The following is a 9,135-nucleotide window of genomic DNA, read 5'->3' as shown; positions in this document are numbered from 1 at the left end:
CTAGGATAAGGAACAGTTGCATCAGAGGTTTGAGAAGCTTGCAGGAAGAACAGTAAGCACAGTAAACTGTGTCACTTTTAGTTTTACATAAGTAAGAAGACCAGCATTATTCAACCTGAGGGCCAGACATGGCCAGGAGGTCCTCAGGAGGATTTTGCAAGAGTCAGGCTAGAGTGGCCATGGTGGAATTCTTACTGAAACAGCCTTAGTGGAATGGGGCTGTAGGTTAGGGGCAGAGCAGATGCCTCACATGCACAAGGTTCTGGCTGCCACTCAAGAAGGGCTTCCAGGGCAAAAGTGGAGATGGAAAGACAGTTCTGTGTGCCCAGGCAGTCTGAACCCCTCAGCAGAGTGAGCCCCCTCCAGTGGTTCAAGCTGGAGTGAACTTCATATTCTTTCTTACTTTCTAAGGTGCTCTAATAATTCTGCCTATGCCTCACACTGACACATCCTGAAATTCTTTATCTGTGAAATGGGCCAAGAACCTACTTGGTGGTCCCAGGGGAAGTCTCACTCTCCTGCTGGGTCTAGGGTCCTCCTCATATCCCATTGTGTGACACTCATCTATTTGGTGGATGTCTTTCCTTCCTGAGCAGTCTAGCAAGATACTCCAGGCCTGTTTTGTACTTCCTGATACAGCCTTGCACCATTTCTCCAAGGAACGAGGTTCTTTTTGGTGGGGGATAATATTTTAAAATGCATTTCTTTTGCTGGAATGCTCAGGGATACTGGGATATCCTTGCATGTAGGCACTTTCAGCACTCCCAAAAATACAAGTGCAAAAAATGTTATTTTTCTATACTTTACTTCAAAGGATAACTTGGGCATTGTGATGCCCTCCAGGAGATAAGGGGGACACCACAGCACTGCCTTGATAGCAAGCACAGGGCAGGCAGAAGGCATGTGGGGTGGGTGTATGTGAGAGCAGAGTTGTCAGAGCACCCACAGCTGACAGTCTGTGAGGCCCAAAGCCTGCCTTTCACTCAATCAGTCTGGGATGGCAGTGAGGGGAACACAGCATGGCTGAGAAGGCCAGCAACAGCTGTGCCATGCAGGCTCTGACCTAGAGGACACAGCCAGTTACAGAGTGGGGTGAGGATACTGCAGAGCTTACAGCTGGCTGTTGGGTCTTTGAATGGTAGAGTGAGCACCACTGAGGAGGTCAGGCATGGGGAAGTCCCCGAGGTGGCTCTGGCTGGCCAGGAGACAGAAACTGAGGCAACACATCCCCTGCATGGGACTGTGGGGACATGCTCCCTCCAACACTGTCCACATATGTGGTACCACATGGTCAACACTACTGATGGCAAGTCTGTCACCTGCTGAGTGTCAGCCCCTGACCTCTGCCATGGTGCATTGCTTTCTTTCTGTTCAGATATATCAGCAAAAAGTTCAGATAGATGGGAACTGGCACATGACTACTGCTCTGTCCACATTAAAGAAAGAGAATTGAAAGTCATGTGTACTCACAAGGGACATTGGGCCACATTTATTGCCCAGTTTAGTGTTAATTCTGGTTCCCAGTTAGTCTCAAGATGGACAGTATCCAAATGGTCTGTGAGTAAAGGGACAACAGGGGTCTTGACATTCCAGTGACCAGCCATATCAATGACAGGATGCTAATTGGGCCTGGTGCAGAGCCAATAGGAAGCATTTGGGGAGCCCTGGCAGGACATGTGTGTTAGGGAAGAAGACGTGATCCCTGGAGCTTCAGTGTTGAGCCACACAAGTGAAGCTTTTTGTGTCCAGTGGCCTGGGCATGACCGAACACCACCCTTGTCTTGGGGTCACAATTTATGACACTCCCCCCTGGAGACAGGCAGCCTCTCATGTGGCTTCTCCTGATGCCCACTTCCTGCTGACACATCAACCTGGCTGAGCTGACCTTCTGAATAGGACACAGAGGAAATGGTGGGAAGACACTTGTGAGAGGAGGTAAAAAAAGAGGCTCTGCTTGTCTCTTCTGTGAACCCCTTCTAGTTTACTCACAGGGAAGCCACCTGCTATGTCTAAGCTGCCCTGTGGAGCCGATCCTGGTAACCTGGCAGTAGGGACCTGGAGCCCTCAGTCCAGTACCCTTAGAGGAATGAATCCTCCCAGTACCAGAGTGAGTGAGCTTGGGAGTGCACGGTCCGCGACAAGCCTTCAGGTGTCACCAGGGCTCTAACGACATTGTGGCTGTGGTGGGGCAAGTGACAGATGGAATGGTGGAGGCATAGAGCTCAGCCTCCCCGTCTTGACCCAAGAGTGGGTGAAATTAATGTCCCAGTTGTTAAAGTTTGGTTTCATTTGCAATGCAGAAATGGAACACAAGTGAAGTCTTTTGGCACTAAGGGGGAGGGTTGCCTCCCTTGGTTAGTGCCTATGGATTTGGAGCCACCTATGTCATCTTATATATGACCACCACCAATGTATGGGGTATCTTGGAAATCTGATTGGTTGAGTGATTGCAGTACTGGGGATTGAACCCAGGGGGCACTGAGTTGCATCTCATGAGATAATAGTTGTTGCTGAGTTTTCCACACTGGCCTTGAATTTGTCATTCTCCTGGCTGAGCTTGGACTGACAGTTATGCACCAGGAGATCTAGCTGATTCTGAGTTCTGAGTTGGGTGCACAGCAAGAGAAAGCTCTGTAGCATGTTGTAACTGTAATGCCAACTGCCCTGCCCTTGAAGAAGCAACATGCCAGAGAGGTACATGGTAAACACCAAGAGGCCCCAGGCTCTGGAGTGAAGCCAGGCCTTCTGCTGTGCGGGATCCCATGCCATGCAAGGAGAGCCCTGAGCCCCTGGCCCTGCAGAGACTGAGACCCTGACCATTGGACCTCACAGTGAGAGGTGACTGGAGCTGCCCTTCATGACCCATGAAATTAGAGTGTTTCAGTGTGTGATAGCAATCCACCGTGTAATGAAAACCTTTTTTTTTTTTTTTTTTTTTTTTTACTTTTGACAGTGTTGTCTTTACCAAGTGTGGTGGCCCATACCTGTATTCTTTTTTTTTGGTACCGGGGATCGAACTCAGGACCTTGCAGTTGCGAGGCAGGCACCAGAACCACTGAGCTAAATCCCCGGCCCGATACCTGTATTCTTGACCCTTGAGAGGCTGAGGCAGGAGGATCTGGAGTTTGAATAAAGCCTATATATTGAGTTCACAGCCAGCCTAGACTCGACAGTTAGATTTTTGTCTCAAAAATTCTGTTGTCTTCTTAGGTACACAGCTAATTTCTGTGGACTGCTGGATGGAATCCATAAGCAATTATAATTTGGGGCCTGGAATATCTCCTTCTAGAGCTTGCCTTTCTTCTCTCAGCTGGCTACTGGTAATACTAATGAATTCTGACTCATAGAAATGTACTTTCAGACTGGGATGAATTTCATGAAGATCTATGGTGCAGGTCAACTTTTGATTAAAATTAACCCCTGCAATTCTGAATTTCCCAGTCTGAAACCAAGTGTAAGTGCCATTCTCTGGTCCACTGACCCCAAACCAGCCAGAATCCCTGTCCAGGATTTCAGCTTCTCAGCTGCCTCTTCCAGAACCCACTGACCCCTGAGTGAAAATGGCCCCACATGTTGGGCTAACATTCCTGGGCTTCTTTTACTTGTGGTTATGGCATTGCGATATTTTACTCTTTAAGTACTGCTCTTTATGCCTTAAACCAGAACTTCCTTGTCTTTCTTTTTTATCGGAGGAAAGAGCCCAGAATTATTTCCTTTTCCACTACTGTGGATGGAACTCAGGTCCTCACACGTGCCAGGATGAGCTACAGCCCTAGTACTTATAGCTTATTATTTATTTTTAGGGTTATTTTACCACAGGCTCTTAGCAAGTTGCCCAGGACGGCTTGAATTTACCATCCTCCTGCCTCAGACTCCAGAGTAGCTGGGATTAGAGTCCTGTGCCTCCAACCTGACCACAGTATTATTTGTAAGAGTTGAAAGACTGAGCAAAGTTTGGTCTTCACTGTCTGCTCTGATGTCACACTCATTGGCTGAGGTTGCCCCTTAGCTCATCCCCACCTGGAGCAATCCACCTAAAGCTTATTCTCACCTGAGCTGGTGCCATGGGAGACCGATCTTCACACACTTTGTGCGTGTCAAAGCACGCATAACGCTGTGGACGTTTTAAAAGGTGATAAGCACTACAGTAACAATCCCTAAGCAGTGTTTTGTTTTTTTTAACCACCTGTTCTACACACTAGTTTTTAAGAATTCAGTCCCAGTTGGATGCCAACAGCCACTCCCACAGAGTGGGCCTGAGGCCGAGTTGCCCTGGCAACTAGAGGCATCCCCAGCAACCAATGGCACCAGGAGATGATGCCAACATCTGGCACCCAGATCCGGCACCTCCTTGGTGAGACTGCGCCTTGCCATTGGTCAGTTGGGAGGAGGAGGAGGAAGGCATCGGCCAATGGGAGGTGGCACACATGTGAAAGTTTATCCCATTTAGGCAGCGGCCCCAGGCGCGCACAGGGGTGCACAGGTGTGTGCAGAAAGGTGCGTGGTGCCTCTGCTGGTGCCTGGGGGTGGGGGCCGTGCGGTAGACCATGAGCCCCTGTCAGCTGTCCACTTTGGTGTGCTGGCAGCCTTGATGGGTGGCACTGGTGACTGTGGTGGGCGAGAGTTAGCGTGGTACATGACAGGTGTGTGCGGAGGACCTGAGGACACCCGGGCTCCAGGTGCTCAAGGGCACTGACCTCACTCAAGCACTGGATTCTTTGTATCCTTTATAGTTGTGGGCTGGACTCAGAGGTCTGGTTGCCCGCTGTGGATTTTCAGTGCTTGCTTTCTGTGTTAGGAATGCTGTGCATTTCCTATCACCCATGCGTTCGTCCTTTCATTCAGAAAACCTCCCTTGTTTCCTGTTGTGTGTGGGCATTGACCTGATAGCAGTGAACAAACCAGGAGATCTGGGATCTAGTGAGCTTGCATTCTAGAGCAGAGAGGCAGATGAATAGGATCACACAGCAGGTTATAAGCACTATGGAGAAAAACTAAGACAGGGATGGAGTGTGGGAAGGCACTGCAGGTGAGGGAGAGAGACCCCTTGGGAGCTACAACATCCAGGTAGCCAAAACAGGTGCTGGGGCCCCAGCTACAAGGAACCCATTGTGCATGGGCTAAAAGAAGGACAAAAAGAGAATTGTGGAGGATGATTGGGAGCTGTAGTTGTGATGAGAGGTCTGAGGTGATGTGTGTGTGAGAGACATGTCGGTGTAGCTATACCCGTGGGTGCTTTTAGAGAGTGAGAAGCATGAATGGAGAGGGGTGGAGGCCATCAGCATCTACCTGGGCTTTACAGCCACATGGTTTAAAGTGCTTGTGTCCCTCCAGCGCCTGAACACTCCAATGGTAACCCTCAAACAGTGATGGATGTGATAACTCCCTTGATGGGGAACTCAGTTTACAGTGTCACACGTACAAACTCATACTGTAGACCTTGAATGCACACAGTGTTTACTTGTCAGGTACATCAGCCAAATCACTGTGAGGGCTGACCTCAAACTCTACATCCTCCTGGCTCAGCCTATTCAGTGTTAGGATTACAGGTGTGCACCATGACATCCAGTTCCAACTTTTTCCCGTGGTCCTGTAAATTAAAGATTCCACACCTGACTTGGTGTTCAGTTTTCCATCCTCACATTTAAATAGAAATTCTCTTTTTTTTTTTTTTTGTCTAGGAATTGGACTTAGGACCTTCTGATTGGGAGGCATGCGAGGTACCACTGAGCTAAATCCCGTGCCCAATCAGAACCTCTTAATGTGCTACTTGAGCTTTCTGCTGAGAAGTTCAAATTGCTTGGTGTTTTCCTTAGGCACTTGCTTAAGACATTCAGATAGCTCATAAGGGGCTAAGTTAGGACCATAAAAGTCTGCTTCTCAGTCACACCCTAGGAAATAAGTCCTACTGTCTATTGAACCCCCAAATTCCTGTGCATTTGCAAGAATGTGTGTCCGAGAGTTCAAGGTCACACCTTGCCTCTCCACTGTCTGCTTTTCCGTGTGACCCTTGTGAACACCTACGGCTGTCCTGAGGACTGTGTATGCAAACTGGTTGTGGTGCTCTGTGGCCTGTGTGGGTCACACTTCTTCTGCAGGGATAGACCTTTCTTTGGTCACCCACTTGCTCCTGCTGCATCGGAATTGGGCACACATTGTGCCAAGCTGCTGCCTACGAGTACATATTCCTTCTGTCAGTGGCCCCACACCCTTATCACCACCTGTCATTGGTTTTGTTCTTTCTTCTCTGATGAAAAGGTGGCAGCTGCTTAATTTGAATCAGTGCATCTTTAATAAACAGGCTTGAGCCTCCTTCCTAGCAATTATCATTGTTAAGAATTGGAACTGGGTGAGCCAACTGCCATGGGATGCTTAACTGCTCCCAGTGGGGTAGGAGGCCTAAGGGTAGAACACATTAAAAATGTCGATAGTGTGCAAAACCCTTTTTGTAGACTTCAAGATTTACTTGTACTTTTGAGTAAAGGCAGCAGTTTCAAGTCTGTCCTTCTGCTCAGGGTAGGGAAGGTTTGCCATACTAAGTTACCAGAGTGCTTCACTGCAGATGTTTGAGTGGCACTCGGTGGTGCCAGTCCACCAAATCTGGAGTTGCCAGATTTAGGATTAAGCCAGGACTTTTCCCCAGTGCGTCACCTTGAGCAGTTAGCTTTGCCCCATTTCTGTGTCTGAATGTTTTAGCCAGTGGTATGCGGCCAGAATGGCCCTAGGTTGGGCAGATGCCACTTGTCCGGTGAGCCCTCTAATGATCATCCCCACCATGGTCCCTGTGTGTCCCACAGGATGTGCTGAGCACAGCTGGGAAATCAGAATGAACCAGAGCTGTAATGGTGGGGTGATCCAGGGGTCACACACACAGTGAATTCTGGGGTGTCACTGCATGCCTGCCTCTGACTGTGCTTGTGCTTTGCTGAATGGCACCAGTCTAGAGGGTGTGGACATCCACTTTGTAGAGATAGTTTTGGGTCTGTGTGTGGAGTTAGCAGGAAGGGAAGATGCAGAACCCAAACGTTTCTCAAACTGGACGGTTAAATGCACTTCAGGCACTTGTGTCTTAAGTCTCAGGAAGACCTCCCTACAGCAAACAGAGCCTCTCCCTTCCTCAGTGCTCTCCTGTTTTGCTGAGCTGAGCTGTGGCTGGCACATTCAGCTTGTCTGCATGGGGCCCAGGACCTGGCTTGTGGTCCATGTTTGGGGTCTGGTAAACAGCCTACTCACCCTCCGGGTGTGTGTCCTATAGTATCAAACCTTTTCACAAGATGTCACTAAAAGGCCTTTGCTGGCATCAAGAGGGTTGACAGTGTCCTGGGCAGCAGCCCATCAGTCCTGTTTGGCTGTGTAGGATGACAGTGTACAAAGGGGTGATTTCAGTTAACCTTCCAAATTCACTCCGAGGAATCAGCCTAGTTCAGACTTGAAAGTTTGGTTCTGAAATGGGTTAGTGGCTGAAATGGTCTCTCAGGAGTTTCCTGTATTTAAACTCCATAGTTGGGTTCTTGGACCTTTTGTCAGCATTGCTGTGCCTTAAGTGAGTGACTGGAAAGCTGCTCTCACTGTGTCCTGAGTTGACTTTGCCCAGATGAGTGTGGATTTCCTTTATTTGGCCTAATGATATGAAAATGTAAAAACACACACAAACCTTGTGACACAGGGGAGTACAGCAGTCAGGGCTTAGGCTGTGACATTAGCCAAATTCAGTTCACAGAGGTTGTTTGCTGTCCGCTTTCCATTTACATTGTTTATGCTGTCCTTTCCCATCTCCCTACTGGCAGTTAGGACATGAGGGGCTTTGCCAATATCCACCTTGCAGAAGTTTCCACACACAGTTAGAGGGTAACCTGGCAGATGGTTCCACATGTGCCTCAGGTGTCAGACCTGGGGGTTCCAGATTGGACCCATTTTGGACAGGGCTCTCCACTTACCTTAGGTAGCCAGGGGTGGGGGAGCTCTGCTCACTTCTACATTGTAAGGGGTCCCCATCCATGTGACAATGGTCAGGACTTCCGCTCATATCCATGTTGTAGAAGGCAATGCAGATACAACTGACCTGAGGACAGGGTGGAGTGTACTCAGATCCACATATGGGGTCCACACACATGTGATGGTTAAACTCAGTGAGTGGAGGCCTCTGCTCATATCTGTATTGTAGAATGCTCCTCACTTCCTGTGATGTCAGGATGTAGGGGGCTCTACTTGTCAGGCCTGCCCTAAATCAACAGGAGAAATAAACAAGCTGCTTCTAGGAAATACCAGCAGCTTCCCAGTAAGTAAGGCAAATGGACTCAAAATTGCGGCTTACAACCCCCTGGTGCAGAAAAGTCCAGTAATTGTATACATACCTGTCCAGACCGTCCTTCCGCAGCTAAATCATAAATATGTCACCCTAGGTTCTTTAGCCCCTTCAATATCTACAGAAGCCTAATTCCTTTCCCAGTTAATTGCTAATATCTCTCTCCCCTGGTATTAACCCATCTTCTCAGGGATGAAATCTCTCCCAGCTAGCTGCCACTATTCCTCTCCCATTGTCAGCCCACTCATACATGGATGTGATAAACTCAGCTTTTCCCAGCTAGTCAGTAAAATTTCCTGATTTCTAGTCCCTGTTCACTGGAATAAACTTTTCTTTTTCTTACAATGGAGAGCCTGGTTTTTGTGGAGAAGTGGATTCTTTATAACTCTAATCACAGCCATGTATTAGAAGTACCCACACACCACTGAGATGGCCAGGAGGACATAGGAGCTCCGAGCTCATCCACATACATCACCGTGGGGATGGTCCCATGGGCATGCTTGAGATGGTCAGGACATGGGGCAGCATGACTCCTCACAACCACATTGTAGAGGCCTCTGCACATGGTTAAAATGCTCAGAATAAGAGGATGGGCATTCTGGGTATACTGACTTTCTAGAGGGTTCGACACACCTTAGATGGCCAAGGGGTGAGTCCTCTGCCCATGTCCACATTCTAGAGGGCACCACATGCACTGATGGTCAGGAGTGGGCACTGTGAACATCCTCATTATAGAGGGTTCCACACACACCTGAGATAGTCAGGGAAAGGTGTGGGCCTCTGCTCAGTCCATGATGTATAAGCTGCACACATAACTGACAGGGTCAGAC

General features: G+C 48.7%; 1 long non-coding RNA gene across 41 annotated transcripts in view; it reads right to left on the bottom strand.

Moving 5' to 3' along the window:
• Nucleotides 1-9,135, bottom strand: part of LOC101704410 (uncharacterized) — a 44,800-nt gene that overhangs the window by 2,911 nt on the left and 32,754 nt on the right. For 35 of the 41 annotated variants that reach the window (XR_015445296.1, XR_015445304.1, XR_015445303.1 and 32 more), the window contains one exon: nucleotides 7,938-8,062. This is a non-coding gene — a long non-coding RNA (uncharacterized LOC101704410). The other 6 variants (XR_015445308.1, XR_015445314.1, XR_015445294.1 and 3 more) reach the window with 4 other exon arrangements.

The sequence above is a fragment of the Heterocephalus glaber genome, unplaced genomic scaffold, assembly GCF_053883595.1.
Source record: "Heterocephalus glaber isolate CG9 unplaced genomic scaffold, H.glaber_assembly_v1.0 deba00001610, whole genome shotgun sequence".
Taxonomy (NCBI): domain Eukaryota; kingdom Metazoa; phylum Chordata; class Mammalia; order Rodentia; family Bathyergidae; genus Heterocephalus; species Heterocephalus glaber.
This window is presented reverse-complemented; position numbering and strand designations above follow the sequence as displayed.